Raw genomic sequence first — 17,080 nt, forward strand, 5'->3', positions numbered from 1 at the left:
ATACTTGACACGATGCAGTCAGGAAAGTACCGTCCCCCAGGCAACATGTCCATAGGATTGCCAGACAGAGAAGTGTGATTCGTCATTCCAGAGAACAGGTCTCCACTGCTCTAGAGCCTAGTGGTGGCGTGCATTACAACACTGCATCCAACGCTTTCCATTGCACTTGGTGATGTAAGGCTTGGATGCAGCTGCTCGGCTATGGAAACCCATTCCACGAAGCTCTCTATGCAATGTTATACTAATTTGAAGGTCACATGAAGTTTGGAGGTCTTTAGCTATTGACTCTGCAGCCAGTTGGCGACTTCTGCACACTGTGCACTTCAGCATGTTTGTACCCCATTCTGTCCTTTTATTTGGACTACCACTTTGTTGCTGAGTTGTTGTTGTTCCCAGTTGCATTCACTTTGTTAAAATACCACTAACAGTTGACCGTGGAATATTTAGTAGCAAGGAAATTTCATGGATGAACTTATTGCACAGGTGACAACCTATCACGGTTGAATTTACTGAGCTCCTGAGAGCGACCCATTCTTTCACACATGTTTGTAGAAGCAGTCTGCATGCCTAGGTGCTTGATTTCATACACCTGTGGCCATGGAGGTGATTGGAACACCTGAATCCAATAAATTGGATGGGTGTCCCAATACTTTTGCCAATATAGGGTATATAGATACATACATACAAAAACATCATATTCTGTTCTTTGCGCATCTGTCAAGGTCAGCAATACAGGTTATGTCATTCTGTATTAGGCCATTCTGTGTGCCATGTATTTCAAACTAATATATCTAAGTGTCTACCTAAAAAAAAGGTTGGAATTCATTACTGATACGCTTCTTTATAAATTAGCATCACTGTCAAATCCAGAGAAACTTGGTTTATCTATTTTGTGCTACCTACAGTAATAAAAAAATCTGATTTACCAATGAACCAGTAACCTTACAAGAAATATCTATACTTACAACTTGTGTTCTTTTGGCTTAATGTAACTGTTGTGGCTAGATGCCAGAAATCAGGATAGCGTGTTGCATAATTTAACAGACTACAAGAAGGTCAAAATGTGAATGCTACAGCTGCAATATATGAATCTCCGGTGCTATATTACAGACACAAATATGAATATACAGTATTTTTTTGTGTGCAATTCCAATGTGTATATGACAGGGTACAAAACTGTCAGTGAAGGCTATACACATCAGTATATGCATAGGACACTTTATACTGAAACCTGATTTTAAAGTGTATTTCCACTTTTGTAGCCTAATTGGGATAACACTTACTTTACATTGTTACATGTTCCTAATCACATAGCTTGCCTACTTACCTTTTTACTTCCTTAACCACTTGCCTACTGGGAACTTTTACCTCCTTCCTATCCAGGCAAATTTTCAGCTTGCAGTGCTCCCGCACTTTGAATGACAATTGCGTGGTCATACAACACTGTACCCATATGAATTTTATATCATTTCTTTCACAGAAATAGAACTTTATTTTGGTGGGTGATTTTTTTTTTTTTTTTGCTAAACAAGTGAAAAAAGACCAACAATTTTGAAAAAAGGTTTTTCTTTGTTTCTATTATAACATTTTGCAAACAGGTAATTTTTCTCCTTCACTGATGTGCATTTATGAGGCTGCACTGATAGACACTGATAGGCAGCACTGATGGGCACTGATAAGCAGCACTGATGGGCACTGATAGGCTGCACTGATGACAAGGCACTGATGAGGCTGCATTGGTATGTGGCCCTGATGAGCACTTATAGGTGGCAATGATGGGCACTGGTAGGCGGTAATGATGGGCACTAATAGGCAGCACTGACGGGCATAGATTGGCAGCACTGATGAGCACAGATTGGCAGCACTGATGGGCACTGATGGGCAGCACTGTTGGGCACTTTTGTGTAGCTGTCTCCTTTCACAGTTGCCTGTTATCGGCAGTACTTTTCTCACGCTGTGACAGCATGAGGACAGTACTGCCGATAACCGGCAAGTGTATTTACATTGGGATCAGCTGTGATTGAACACAGCTGATCATGTGGTAAAAGGCTGCTGTGATTGGCCCTTTACCGTGTCATATAATCAGCTGTGTCCAAGAGAAGCAGGGATCACAGACAGCGTTGGATACATACTGCTGGGGGAGCACAGGGGGCGCATTCTGGGAGGACGTCATATGTTGCCCTCCCAGAACTGGACGACCGCACTGTAGTCGTCATTTAGCTATAGAGAGTTCAAGAAGTAAAGCTGCAGTTTAGTAACAAATTATTTAACTCATAGCTGCAATCACATTCACTTATAATTAGGGTTTGTCCCACATTATGCAGATTGCTGTTTCATGGACAAATCTTCTCTGCAGGGTGCCTGGTCCTCTTCTTGGCAGTGAACTGTTGGCAAGGCAGGGCTAATAGCTTTGGGCTGAACTGATGGTCTAACTAGGATCCCCCTCCTTGTCTCTCATCCACTGAGCTGAATTTGGTGCATTGTTTACTCTGAATGTAACACAAACTCTGAATGGTGAAAAAATCCTGCCACTCAACCGACTTTCCCCCCATTCAGAGATCGTGTTACATTTAGTTTAAACAATGCACTGGCATTTCCCAATGGATGAAAGGGAAGGTGGGAGCAGGTCCTTATTGGACTGTCTGGAATACAGTTAATTCTTAAGATCCAAAGCCATTAGCCCCTGCCCTGCTGGAAGATTAGTGCCAGGAAGAAGACTGAGCACTCTGCAGGAGAAGATTTCTATACAAAGCAGCAGCCTGCACATCGTGGGACATATACAGGTGAGCGATGTGACTGAAAATATAGGGGAAAATTTATTTTTGACTAAATATCAGCTTTAAAAATTCTATTTAGTTTGTCCCTTCTATGTAGTGTTAAGTAGGGGGCAGTGGAGTTATATTTAGCATTTTTAACCCTACCTGTTCTGAACTGACAAATTTGCATTATCAGTTGCAAACTATATACACAGTCTGTCCTAACAACGAGATCTCAAGGCTTAAAAAAGAAGTATAGACATTTATAATCACTTAGGTAGATGCAGCATCAATTCAAAGCTGCATCTATCCCCTGCCAGCTCTGCACTGAGAACTGAGCAGACAAACACCATTGATCGTCAGTTCTCCCCCTCTGGTCTGAGAAGAGAACTGTGACTGTCAGTCACCGGCTCTCTACTTTGCCCCTCCAGTGATCAGTGGAGAGCTGGGCTGTGGAGGGGATAAGAGGGGCTGGCTCAGGTTCTCAGAAGATCACCGAGAGGTTGAGCCAGTTGCCAGTCCAGGCATCTGGGTGGATCCCAACCATATCGTCAGGATCTTTCCAGAGCCTGGACCAGCTGAGTGACGTTGGTTGCTGTCGGCTCTAAACGGGTAACAGGAGTGCATAACAAACTGCACTCCTGTGATCTACAGGAGAGGTATAGCAAAAATACCTTTGACTATAATTTTCCTTTTAGTGGTATATTTTATGTTAATGCATTTTAAAAATATCCCTCAGCCCATCCCCTATGAGTCCTATGTATGAATCTGCTCCAAGAAACAACTAGAAAGAAATATTTTTTTCAATTATTTTTCAGTATACTGTGTGAGGGGGAACATATGACAAACATACAGAGGGGGTTTCGGACTGCAAACATGGAAATACACTTTTAGGGTATTATAAGGTTAAACAGACCTGTAAAAAACATGCTCCAGATCTGTATCAAATCTGAATACTTAATAAATTTATACGTGACATGAATACACAATACACCCGAGACATGTCCTCATTTTTATGGGTTGTGCATCAGAAAACGAAGAGCAATATGAATTGTAAATAAAAACACTACTTATACTTTTTCTTCAGTTACCTTACCTTTAGGCCTGTCTGTATATACCAGGGTTAAGTGAGCTTCATTAAAAAAAATATCTAGAAGATAAAAAGGAAACAAATACATTTATAATACTATACTAAAGCACAAACAATTAGTACATTTATTAGAAATATTTGGAGGTAGCTGGTAGTCATAACAATTGTATTAATGTACCTAGAGTTACCACTATTACTAAAAAATGTATTCAGTGTTATAAGGATTGCTTACATCAGAGTCAGCCCATCATTCAGTGGCAGGTTATGTTTCTTGTTAAAAGAAACTGTAGACATTATCATCATAGTGCAGATATATTAACATCATAGTGCTGACAGTCTACAGAACATGGAACTAAAGCATAAGAAGTGCACCAAATAAGTTATAAGAAACTGTCAGGTGTGTTAAATCTATAGCCCGAACAGAAATACCACTTTTGGGTGGATTGACTCTCTGAAAACTTAATAAAACGAATAAAATCCAAAATCTATATGAGTGTATTCACTGTAGTATACTGTACAAGTAGAAACATTTCTGCTCTTGCAAATAAGCCCTTAATGTAAAAATATGGTATTTTACAAAGCAGACCTTTTCCCATTCAAAAGGCTTGTTTATCAACAATTTATATGATGATGATAGAATACTGAATAATAATAATACCACCAATATATTATATGCAATTTTATAAATAGTAATAAGCATTAACATCTTTCTGGTAAAAAATTAGATTTTATAACCAGTGAAGGTGATAAACCCCGGGCTGTTAAATATATTTATGTCTAATTAAGGCTTTACCTTCCCATTAAGCTGAACTAATAGGTTTTACATCTGAAAGTTAAAACGCCTCTAGTAGATTGGGTGGCTAAAATGAAATGGCTTGGCAACCTGACAACCACAAATGGTTTGTGTTGATGGTGTACTTAAACAATATAGGGCATCATCATTATATACAGTAAATAGCCTCAGACGCACACATGCATATTCTGAATGGAATAAACAGTTGTGTCTCAGTCATCAGAGGTCTATAAAATAATCCTGGACCTCGTCTATTCACTGTATGTACCTTGAATGACTATTTGCACCTCTACAGTAAACCTAACAAACCAAGCAAACCAGTCTATCTCTATAACCAAATAGAAAGCAGTAAACATGCTTTGAATTCAGGTATACTATTTCATTTTTATAATGTGGATAACTTTTCTCCCCTCTGCCTTCTGCTTTTTGTATTTCTTAAAAGTGGCATTTTGAAAGACATTAGGCCAGTTGGACTGCAGCCCTGAAGATGGATTTTCCATTTTCAAATGTTAATAAAGCGGTGAGCAAGAAGTAGGCGTAAAAGTTAATATTTCATGTAATAATTTTTAACAGAAAAGGAGTTTGAGCTTTTTTAAACTTTACACTTCATATAACAGAAAGTGTTACTAAGGATTACTGGCTGTTTTACATAACTCCTTGGTAGGCCGAGTAGCCAAACAAACATTAAACTTTTATTATTACCCAGGTATTTTCAAAGGAGACATGATAGACCCTTACGTTTAGTACACATGATGAGAAAATCGGCAGGACAAAAAAAACATTTTTGGAGCGATCGTCTGATAATCTGATCATTAGTACACAGCTTTCAAGAGCTGTTTACGACTGTTCATGCAAAATTATGTGCAGGGACAAGCACGAAAATGTTTCTCGTAAGATAACAGAAAGAGCATTAGTATGGAGATACCCTCCCTCCCATTTTTCCTCCCCCTTGTGGCTATAGCAGGTTTCATTCCTCTGGGAAGGCTTTAAAAAAAGATTGGGGAACCTGTGAAGATTTGTGCCCAATCAACCAAAAGAGCATTTGTCAGGTTCTAAAGTTGGACAATTCATCCTGGCTTGCAATCAGCAATCCAGTGGCATTCAGTAGGGTTTAAGTTAGCATGCTCTGCAAGCCACTCGAGCTCCTTCATTTCAAAGTTATCAAACAATGTCTTCATGAACCTGGATTTGTGCACAGGGCACAGTCATGCTGGAATGGCTTTTAAGTGGGATAAAAGTAGAAGGTAATTATCTCATATGAGTTTAAAAACAACAAAAATGCAGACTGGCTTTGAAAGGGTAATTTTTGCAGTATTATATTTCTGCAGAATTGGCTGAAATTCAAGCTGTAGGTTGCCCTGTCAGCACCACCCAACTCAATGGCCAGATGGGAAAATGTTGGCCTGTCTGATGCAGTCACTGTTTGGGTATTCAGGCAGCTCTGGCTGCTGCAGCTGTCAATATGTAGCCGTGGGCAGGGGAGATTCCTCTGATCGTTCTACTGAGCATGACCGGGGGTGTCAAGTGATTTCTCTTCTTCGGCCTGCGAGGTTGAACAAGAGAAATCTTGACATGTGGAGTAAGCCTAGTCTTAAGCTGAGATGCATTATCTGTGGAAACGATGTCAGCAGTATACTGTGGGTAGAAGTCTCCCTTCTCCTCTCATCATCTACACAAACTGAACATATTAATTAGTCACACAGTGAAAGGCAGTAGGGATCAGGGGGGTGAGCTATGTATGAATTTTGTGTCCAGCTCAGATCATAAAGACAGCTGCATGGGCCCTGAGATTCACAGTCCTATCAACTGTGGGGCAGAATCTTAGTCCAGGAATTAGATTCTGACTCTGGATGATGCCTGAGCAAAAATGATATGCAAATGTTACATTTTCACACTACTTAGCAAGCATAATGTCAGGGATCACTGCCGCGATGGGCTCAGCGCAGGCGCAGTGCACCTCCCTGTGTTGGAATGCGGGCACTGGGACCTGGCCGACCGCGGCGAGTGAGTTCGCGCATGCGCAGTAGGGACCGCGGGCGCGCACGTGGCACCAATGACAGCGCAGGGCGGGATATTTAAATGGCCCTGAGCTATCATTCAGTGCCTTCTGGTCTTACCTGTATCCTGTATCCTGCGAACCTGTACCTAGTAAGTTGTTGACCCTGATTGTTCTTGACCTGCTGATTTCTCCTGCCCAGACCCTTGCTTTGCCTGACCTCTCTTCTGAATGCCCCCCATTAGATCTGACCTGCTGTTGCTGACCTGGCGTGTGACCCGACTATTCTCTGCCCGCTGCCTTGTACCGTACCGTCCTCTCTGTTACCGACTCGGCCTGTCTGACTTCACACTTGCTCAGCCATCCATCCATTCATCCCATCGGAGTCACCCGACCTCCTCATATCAGGCTCTCCCCTGTTGGAGCCCATGGCGAACACCCCTACCACTGACGGGTGTACTCAGTAGTCGCGACCTGGTCTCGGGGTACTCCAAGTCCATCCCCACCATCAGGGGCCCTGGTGAACAAGTACTCTGGGGCTTAGATTCCGCACTCTGGGGACACCTGACCAGTGGAGTGCTAGTGGTGCCGTCAGGCGGTCCGTTACACATGCATATCTGATGCTAAGTTCTCTAATGGTCACTAAAGGACAACTACAAAAACTGCATTTCAGGTTGGTTTGTTGAAGAAAAAACAATAAAAGTTGCAAAAACAATATAAAGAACAATAAAAATATAATATAACATGTGGTAGTTACTGCAAGAACAGTACCTTCCAAAGCATACCAATTTAGCATTGCCATAAAAGAAATGTATTAAATGTCATTTTTCTTAACCTGCAGTTAAGCCAGTGTTAAAAATCACCTCACCACTATAAAAGGGAAGCAATTACTAAATAAACACAAAATATAATAATGGTCATACAATGAAATGGTAAAGCCACCACGTAATACTGTATTTGTAAGCATGAACAAATCATATTAGATTCCAGCAGGATATAAAAGCTTGCTCAGGCACTGATGTGGAGGCTATCGAGTATGCAACCATACAATTATACATCATGTAGTAGTCCACATCCTTAGCTCTTCCAGTATGAAATTAAAATAATTTGTTTCATTAATGATCAAATTAGTTTAAACAGCCACAGGAGATGAGGCCTTTAATCAACCTTCCTTTTCCCTGCTCTCACCTCCTCTGAACTGGACTTTAATTTTTTTCTACTGAACTGAGGTTGCAGCACTAGCCTATGCTATGTCTGACAATCTCTGTTAACCATGGTCCTAATTTGAGCTTGTCCTTCATGGACTGAAGTATGTCATGGCATAACAACTAAGCAGTGGCTAATCTCTGCTTCTCTGTGGTTTTGTTCGACGCCAAGTCTTTTTAAAGGGGACACTATACTCTGGTTTAACAATTCAAAAAAGCACCATCTATTGCTCCCAGCCTCCTCCAAATCTCCAGATTCAATTTGTTTTTTGGCTGCTGTTATCTGACTTCCTGTTAGAGGGTGGCTACATTTTTTTCTCTATGGTGCCACTGTATGCAGGAACATAGCCACCCTCTCTTCCTCTCTCCTGAGTATTTAGGACTATGGTCTATGAGATGTGTAATGTGCATAGAGCAGTGCACATGACCGGAACTAGTATGCACTGCTCATTCCAAACATACACAAATAAACAAAACTGTAAGAAACAATTTCTTGAAAAATAGATTACAGGACCAATAAGTAGGGATATGTATGAATTATTTTTGGAGAATAAGGATATCATTTTGTGTCACTTTATTGCCTATGATCTAAATGTCCTTGTGCTGCTGTGTAAATTCTTTCCCCCAACTCAGAGCTCCTTAGCACTAATGTGATTCACACACTAACAAAATAATACACACAAACAATAAATAATGCAGCGCTCCACATTAAATAAATGAATCCTCATAAAATAACCACAGTTATATAGCATAAAAGGTGTAATATATCTCATATATAAAAATGCATATGACATATTAAACTCAGAACATTTTTTTTAGAATAATGTAAAGAAGTATAGAAGCCAATCTCTATCCAAACCAAGTGCTCTGTTAGTGACAGTCCCAAGAATGACACAAATATAATATTAATGTGCAAAACAACTGCTTTCCATGAGTCCTCTTCCATGTGACCAACGGGTGTACTCTCATCCTCTGTGACACCTGTGCACAAAGGGTGTACTCTCACCTATTCTGATGGACCTCTAAAGTTCAAGCAGGTCATACACAGCCTGCAGCAAACCACAGCTTGCAGCACCTCATGAAATAGCTTCTCAAGTAACCACTTCCAATGATTCAGATGTTACTCAGAACAGACATAAAAATAGCCTCTGCATTGCTCAATATCTCACATTTATTAACAAAACAAAACTTAAAACAGCTCACATTGATAAAAACATAAAGCGCTTAGATCACAAAACCTGCTGAGAAAGCCACCGCATTTGTAGGAGCTCAAAGAACACACAGTCCTCTCACTCTGGTGTCTGCCTGACTTTAATGTCAGGGCTGAATTTATATCCATTATTGTGAAAGTTACTAATTGTTGGTTAAATAAACTGTCAAAATATTTTGAGGACTATATATCAAGCTAGTTTGATGATATATATTCTTTTCCAGTTCTTAAAACTTAAAAAAAATGTTGTGGGCAAAATCTCTGGGCAGATATCTTTTCCCTTTTTTTTTTCTATTAACGACCTGGTCTCTGTCTAGATATCACTCATCTGTGTATTTACAAGCTGTATATTTATAAGCTTGATGTATATATCATGATTTGTACATGGATTCCTTGAAAGTTTTTAACATGTTTTTTTCAATAAAATGTGACTTTTTATAACATACTTTGTGTGCCTCTCAAAGTCCATTGTGCACTTTTTTCTCACACTCACTACAGCCATTTATATTTATTGTCTGGGCAAATACTGCCCAGAAAAAAATGAGAAAAAACATAGGTTTTAACCTTTCCATATACACACCTAAGTCTTGGGCTACAACATTTCTTGGCTACTGAGAGATTTCACTCCTTTCTCATTTTTTTCCTCAAACCCCTCTATTTTTTTTCACTAGATTGGCCTTTATTATCATACTTCCCGAGTGAATCCAGTGTTGCTCTGTGGTACCCGCCATTGCACTACTGATTGCCTTAAGACACCTGGGATGTGTGAGGTGGTATTACAGGAGGCTGTGGACAGCTCTCTCATCTCTCATTTTCATCTAAACAACAAAACAAAATACATAAACAGGTAGCATTACGGAAATGTGACAGAAGAGGGCGAAGGCCTATTTTATCCTCTTGTTGGCAGTTACCTCGTATGCAGTACACTGAAGTCGATGTTAAATCCCTCCGGTTAAATCTCTCTGAAGTAAAAAGATGGAGGGCTCATTCACACCAGGATCTAAGCAAATACACTTATTTGGGGTTCCCACAAGTTCCTGTGTGTCACATTTTAGGACAGTCCACTGATGGGCTGCCCTATGTGCGAGAAACAGGAAAAAAAAGGCGTTGGCGTGATTTTCAAAAAATCTGCGCTACAGAAAAACACATGGTACTGCAGTATCATGCATTTTGGTGGGCACAAACAAATGTGCATTTGCTACATGCCTGGGAGAGCAATTAAGAATGAATGGTACCCACACACGTCTGTAAAAGGGCAGCACGTTCTTGTGCTGTGCGTTCCCACATTGCATCTGGTGTGAACGAGTCACTAACAACCCATGCAGGTCTAGGCTAAGTCAGAGAGTTTCTACATGAAAAACATATTGGATAATTTAAAGATCTGGAAATTTTATGCGCGCCTAGCTTTTTGTTTAACCTTTTATTCCTGTTTGTCTGCAATGCACTGCCAGAAGCACGACAAATCAAAAGAGAATGTTACATAAGACACTGTTAGATGTAGCCCTGTAAAAAAGCAAGTCTTTTTACCTTGCATTCTATAAATCATATATAAATATTAGGTACCAGCTTTGCTTTCCTGATGCAGTAACCAGACATCAATACATTTTATACTAACTTTGGAACAAAAAAACAGAATATTTTTTTTTTAATTAAAATATGTTTTTTAATTTATATTTTGCATTCTGAGATCTTCCTTCAAGTCCTTTCTTGTAGACACAAGTTAGAGGAAAAGTAAGAAGTAGTTGTCACCGGACCAATGGTATCCACTGAAAGATTTTGACTCTATTCTTATTTTGGGGACATTTCAAACTTTATGATTTCCCATCACTTTCAGTTCCTTGACAGTGGACACCAGTACAAATAATGAGGGAGAATAACTGTAGTAGTAAGTTTTTCCTCTAAAATCAGCCAAGTAAATTATTTTTGGTTCTTTTGGTTTCTATAGGCCTCTGCACTAAAGGATTAGTGCTTTAAAGAGAAGTTCAGGAATTGAAAAAATAAATAATCACACTCACTTAGATGAATATAGCATTGTAGCAATCCAGCATCTGTCCCCTGCCAGCACTGAGACTGATCACTCAGTTCTCCTTCTTCAGTGACTCACTGGAGCACCAGGCTGTGGGGGGCTGAGCAGCAGCTTGCTGAGAGGCTGAACAAGCTGCTGGTCCAGGCATCTGGGTGGATCCCAACTTTAGAGTCGGGATCCATCTAGAGCCTGTACCGGCTGAATATTGGTCAAGAGCAGGATAAAGTCCACTGCTGGATGAAAATGGGTCACAGGAGTGCAGAATGAAGTGGACTACTGTAACCTATAGGAGAAGTATAGTCAAAAGAGCTTTGGCCCCATTTCCCCTAAAGAAGAGAAGCCCTTTATTGAATAAGGACAAATACATTTTACTGTCACAAGTTAATTCAACAATAAAACCATATACCATTACAGTATGATTGATAAAAAAAACAAAAACAAATGTATTGTTCTGTATAGGGACATATACTGTATATATTTGTGTAAAAAAATGTCATCTAATCTTTACCTGCACACTAATACGTCATTTTAAACACAGAAAATACGTACTGCTAAACCCATGACATTTTACTACAATAATGAAGGCATTATAGCTGCATGTACGTATTGTTCAGAAATTACATTGTATGCAGGGGCGGACTGACAACTCATGGGGCCCCCTGGCAATAGGGGATCATGGGGCCCCTGTGTCCTTGCCCAAACTCAAAAAAGCCTATGAAAAAGGTACCAGGGGCATCTCATGTGGCCCCCTACTGACCGAGTTTCCAAATGGTCAGTCCGCCCCTGATTGTATGTGATACTATTTTAAGGAAAATTATTATCACAATATGATACACCATTCATACTGATACACTGAACATGTAACTCATCTCCCACAGAAGGATCTTGGCATTGATGTTTTTTTTCACTCCACACTTATGGAATTATTGTGGCCAATTGAAGGAGTTACAGACCAAAATCAGAGGCCTCCAAATCTTGGTGCCCCTCGCTAGCTGTGAACTGCCGTAATGCAACTCTCACTACACACAGATACCCCTGCACTCTACACAAACCATAGAACCTGAATCATGATGGTTCTTCTTTAAAGATATACAAGTCAGTCTCATTTTAAACAACAATGCAGGGAAACCCAACGATCACAGGACATAAAAATAAATTATGGAAATATAAATGGTTTGGCAAAATGCTGAATGTTCCTCATTGGCTGTTCTTCTATAACATCAAGGAAAAATGCTAAAGTACAGTATTTTGAATCCATGCCATTACCTGAGAAAACCCCAGGAAGTGGCTTGAAATGAAGAACGAGATCAGACTTGCACATGTATGAGAGCCTATCAAATACACCCTTCACCCTTCCATCTGCTGCTTGATTTGATATACACAATATAGAGCAACAATACAGAATCCATAAAGGCCGGCAAAAAACGAATCTCAGACAAATCTGGGGAATCATTTGTGTTTTAGTGAGTAAGTAACTTGGGAACATGTCCAAAAGATTATTCATCTACCGCAATTGCATGATCTTAACAGACCTGCTCTTTGTACATGACTGCTGGGGGGAAACAGATAAAAATATCAAAGCGAACTGCAGACAGGGCACCAATGTGTCAAAAAGAATGTCAGGCTGAAACCTCTTCAAGAGACAAAATGATTGTCAAGCTGCTAAATGCAAGACAAAGGACTATATTTCTAGATGTTTGGAGAGATTTTGTTTGCTTACCTGGTCATGAGTTCCGAAATATTTCTGGGCATCAATACTCCCAAAACAAAAGAGGAAAGAACACTTTATTATTCTTATTTTTCTGAATTAACACCTTGCATCTCTACTGAGCATACATCTGCTGGCCTGAATGCATGCATTATTATGTCTTCCTAGAATTCATCTTTTAGCACATAAAGGCAGGAAAAGATGTTTGCTATTAAGACATTCTGGAAGCAGATAGCATCAATTGTACATAATAACATTGGATGTCCAGCTCCATCTGAAATCCAATGTTGCTTCCTTGGTATTACAACTGACCTCGTTTTATCCAGTTATACCCAAACATTTCTGCTAGAACTGGCAAGCAAAGCCATTACACCACAGCAGGTGACCCCAACTGTTCTGTTTATTGTGTGTTAGTTTGCATTAATTAATTAATTATTATTATTATTATTATTATACAGGATTTATATAGCGGCAACAGTTTGTGCAGAGCTTTAAAAAATGAAGGCAGACATTAGTTACAATACAATTTGCAACAAGAGTTATCAGAGGGTCCTGCTTGTTAGAGCTTACAATCTAAGAGGGGGGGTTAATTAAATTCTTCCAGCAAGGTTGTCTTGTTAAAGCAGAACTCCAGGATCTTGCCCACTTTGGACCCTTGCCTCTCTTTCCCCATGCACATAAAAAGACTTTTACATTTTTCCAATGAATGCTTTACTTTCTAATTAACTTCTTGGTTTTCTTTCTTGTGATGTTGTCTTCTCCTTTTGTAAAGTGTACTGGGCCCAGGAGCTGTGGGGAGGATCTAGGCAGGCTGTGCGCATCCCATCAGACATGTTTACTAGGGGGAAATATAAACTACATTTACCGTGGGGAAGGCAATCATGGAGAGAGCCTTGTGGGACAATGCTGTGCAAAAAGAGCAGCTGTGGTTGCAACTGGGTGCTGTGGAGATCATACCCACCCACAGAAGATGGTCACCACTCCTTCTGTAAACTACACTTAGGATGAAGTGCAACCACGAGACATTTCTCCATGGGAGTAAAACAATGATGCCTGGATGCACAGATCAAAAAATACAATTAAATGCAGACATAGGGGATATATTTAGGGGGGCAGAACAAATGTAAAAACTGGTTTTAAAAACAAACGGACAGAATATTTTCACTATGTACAAAAGCACCTTGACAATAACACTGTATTCTTCCAGGGTGGAGTTCAGCTGTAAATACAGTAAAATCTGGGATCTTTGGATAAATGCTCTCACAGCCTTATCTGGCAATTTATCTCCTCTGTAATGTGAATAACGTCATTGTGATATTTATCAGCATCAGTCAGGTTGAATTGTACACGTCCACGCTTTGCTTTTTTTTAAATGGTCAGTCCAACCAAAAGTGATATTTAATTTAGAAGTGAAGTATGATGGGCTGCTTCACCCATGGATAATTACATTTCTTGAAGTTCCTAGTGGTGACATTTCCCTACTCTAATTCCTAAAGGCCCTGAAATTTTCAGAGTGCCCATTCCTCTTGGGCTATTCTCCCAAATGCTGTTGCATTCTCTGTAAAATAAAACACACATACATCACAGTTTTTCGTATTTGTTAGTTGTGCCTTATTGAACTGAGACTTTTGTATCTCTTTAACAGTTAACATACAACATATACTATATTGCCAAAAGTATTGGAACACATCTTTAAATCATTGGATTCAGGTGTTCCAATCACCTCCATGGCCAGAGGTGTATAAAATCAAGCACCTAGGCATGCAGACTACTTCTGCAAACATTCTCAGGAGCTCAGTGGATTCAAGCGTGGTACCGTAATAGGATGCCACCTGTGCAATAAGTCCATCTGTGACATTTCCTTGCTACGGTCAACCGTTAGTGGTATTATAACTAAATGGAAGCAACTGGGAACAACAGCAACTCCGCCACGAAGGGGTAGGCCACGTAAAATGACAGAACGGGGTCAGCGCATTCTGAAGCACACAGTGCGCAGAAGTCGCCAGCTGTCTGCAGAGTCAATAGCTAAAGACCTCCAAACTGTGTGGCCTTCAGATTAGCACAACAGTGCGTAGAGAGTTTTATGGAATGGGTTTCCATGGCCGAGCAGCTGCATCCAAACCTTACATCACCAAGTGCAATGCAAAGCATCAGATGCAGTGGTGTAAAGCACACCTCCACTGGACTCTAGAGCAGTAGAGACGTGTTCTCTGGAGTGAGGAATCACGCTTCTGTCTGGCAACCCGATGGATGTGTCTGGGTTTAGTGGATGCCAGGAGAACGGTACTTGCCTGACAGCATTGTGCCAAGTGTAAAGTTTGGTGCAGGGGGGATTATGGCGTGGCGTGGTTTTTCAGGGGTTGGGCTTGGCCCCTTAGTTCCACTGAAGGGAATTCTTAAGGCTTCAGCATACCAAGACGTTTTGGACAATTTCATGCTCCCAACTTTGTGGGAAGAGTTTGGGGATGGCCCCTTCCTGTTCCAACATGACTGCACACCAGTGCACAAAGCAAGGTCAATAAAGACATGAATGAGTGAGTTTGGGGTGGAGGAACTTGACTGGCCTGCACAGAGTCCTGACCTCAACCCGATAGAACACCTTTGGGATGAATTAGAGTGGAGACTACGAGCCAGGCCTTCTTGTCTGACATCATTGCCTGACCTCACAAATGTGCTTCTGGAAGAATGGTCAAACATTCCCATAGATACACTCCTAAACCTTGTGGACAGCCTTCCCAGAAGAGTTGAAGCTGTTATAGCTGCAAAGGGAGGGCCAACTCAATACTGAACCCTACGAATTAAGACTGAGATGCCATTAAAGTTCATGTGTGTGTAAAAGCAGGCATCTCAATACTTTTGGCAATATAGTGTACCTCATATATTTTGTACATTTGTGCATTTGTGCTACTTTCAGCATTCTCTGCTTTATGTTTGACATGTTACAGACATTATATTAGGGCCCCATTCACAATACGTGTAGCGGAACTTGTGATCCCACTCACGAATTTTGTTAGCACAATTCTCACAAGAAAACACGTGTTGCTCATAGGGCAGCCCATTCATTTGAATAGGCAGCCCTGTGTGTGACTGTTGTTTCAAAGGAGCTCAGGGACCAAATGTTGGCCCTGAGCCAGGAGTGATTTTACACTAGTGTGTTTTATCGCACGACAATTCACATCATTGAAGGTGTTTTATTATTCCTGTTTGACAAGTGAAAAAAAAAGCTAAACATCCAGCCACAAATCTTATGAAATAATAACTTCCTGTACTCTCTGCCTTGGGACTATCAGTTATCAGTTAAGCAGCTCATAGATGAGCCAGTTTTTTTCATTCAGCCAGTGGGTTGAATAAAGAAAATGATTTGATTCCTCTATCCACACACTTAATGTGAATGGGGAATTCCTCCTCACTGAGCTATTGTATTCTGACAGCGGAGAGACTTCTCCACTGTTAGAATAAACTGATCAGTGTTGTAGGCTATAGCCTAAGGACCGAATGGGGAAGGTGTGACAGGGCGACGGTACAGAAGTTAAACTGTAGATCGACTTCAATGCCCATTCATTGTCTGAAATTCAGCTGGTCTCTGCTAAACCAACCAAATGTCCATCCATGTGTGTCTGCCTTTAGCATTGTGCCCTGTTATCTCCGTGAACCCCAGAATACCTCACCCTGTTATGAAGAAGAGAGGGAGGTGTTATGCAGTCCTAACACAGCAGTCCTAAGATATTCCTTGCAAGTGTAGTTTTTTATATTCCTGAATTTCAGATTTTTCTCTGGGAACAGCTTGCAGCTTGGAATGAATCACTGTTCTTACACAGACAAGACTGAATTCATGCATCTAAAGGAATGTTCCTCATACAGATCCCGTTTGCAGTGTGTTATGTGACATGTTCAAACAAAATAAATACAAGTGATCTAAAGACACAAAATTAAAATAAAAGCTGCAAACCCATTTAGGCATGCTTGCCAATGAACCAATGTAGTTCTTTACAGATCAATGGTAAAAATAATTTTAATGTCAAATGTTTCACTATGGGTCAGCCATACCAAAAAAAGAGCAATGTAGTAACACCACCAACACATTTTATTTTACAAAACCTGACACAAATGTATCTTAACAAACTGAATTGCTTATTTTCGGACTTTTACATTTCATATAAACTTTTTCTAGGGATCCCGACTAATGTTTGGCACAACTGGCCAGTTCTGCTGCAACGCTTTCTATCTCCTTGTAAAACAAACCTCCCTTCCCCATTAAAATGTAATGCTAATATATCATGAATCTAATATCTGCAG

At 40.3% G+C, this 17,080-nt stretch overlaps 1 protein-coding gene across 2 annotated transcripts in view; it reads right to left on the reverse strand.

The window, feature by feature from the left end:
- The window catches only part of HIVEP2 (HIVEP zinc finger 2), a 278,510-nt gene that overhangs the window by 143,128 nt on the left and 118,302 nt on the right, over positions 1-17,080 (reverse strand). For both annotated transcript variants that reach the window (XM_089668634.1, XM_089668635.1), the window contains one exon: positions 3,853-3,906. The gene's annotated coding sequence lies outside the window, so the exon portion shown is untranslated. The remainder of the gene's footprint in view (positions 1-3,852; positions 3,907-17,080) is intronic.

The sequence above is a fragment of the Staurois parvus genome, unplaced genomic scaffold (assembly GCF_062004578.1).
Source record: "Staurois parvus isolate SC_StPar_1 unplaced genomic scaffold, SC_StPar_1.0 ptg000059l, whole genome shotgun sequence".
Lineage (NCBI taxonomy): Eukaryota > Metazoa > Chordata > Amphibia > Anura > Ranidae > Staurois > Staurois parvus.